Source organism: Zingiber officinale, chromosome 7A (assembly GCF_018446385.1).
Source record: "Zingiber officinale cultivar Zhangliang chromosome 7A, Zo_v1.1, whole genome shotgun sequence".
NCBI lineage: Eukaryota > Viridiplantae > Streptophyta > Magnoliopsida > Zingiberales > Zingiberaceae > Zingiber > Zingiber officinale.
Window position 1 is genome coordinate 51,780,769 of NC_055998.1, and position 1,108 is coordinate 51,781,876.

The following is a 1,108-nucleotide window of genomic DNA, read 5'->3' on the forward strand; positions in this document are numbered from 1 at the left end:
AAAGACAAAAAGAGAGAGATATGTGTAGGCCTTAAAATAGTTGAGCACATCATAAGACCTTAGGGGGCGTTTGATTTAGAAGAATAGGAATGAAAAATGGGAATGAGAATCATTGATTGTCATTGTTAATATTTGGATTATAGGAATAGGAATAGGAATAAGAGAATGAATCCTTGAATTTGGGTAATAACTCATTCCCATGTACCTCCCCTTCAATGAGTCATTACCCTATTTTCATTAATCAAAATATTCTCTTATTCCAAAAATACCCTTGACCTAAAACTAAAATTTTCTCCCTTAATATCAAATATCAAAATTTATTTATTTATTTTTTTGTTAATATCACTTCTCTCTCCTTGTTCTCTCTCATCATATTTTCTCTCTTATCATTTTATCACACACTTTCTCTCTCCTATCACACCCTCTTTCCTCTTTTTTCTTATTACACTTTCTCTCTCATCATACTTTCTCTCTCCTCAATCTCTTCCATCACACTCTCTTCCTTCTTTTTTCATCATACTTTCTCTCTCATCATACTTTCTCTCTCCTCAATCTCTCTCATCACACTCTTTTTTTTCTCGTCACACTTTCGTTCTCATCACACTTTCGCTCTCATCACACCTTCTCTCTCCTCAATCTCTTTTGTCACACTTCCTCCTTTTTTTCCTCAACACACTTTCTCTCTCATCATACTTTCTCTCTCATCATCTCTCCCACCACACTCACTGTTCTCTTTTTTTCTCATCACACTTTCTCTCTCATCATACTTTCTCTCACCTCAATCTCTCTCATCACACACTCTCTCTCCCCTCATTTTTTCTCATTACATTTTCTATCTCTTCAACCTCTCCCATCATAATTTCTCTCACATCATATTTTATCTCTCATCATGCTCTCTTCTATCCCACTCTTTTTTCTCATTTTCTCTCATCACACTTTCTCTCTCTTTATTTTTTCTCATCACATTTTCTCTCTCATCATACTTTCTCTCTCATCATTCTCTTTCATCATATTTTTCTCTCACATCCATCTTTCTCTCACATCTAATTTTTTTTCTCTTATTTTCCTTTAAGGGTAAAAAAGGAAATATTAATTTATTCCGATAGAA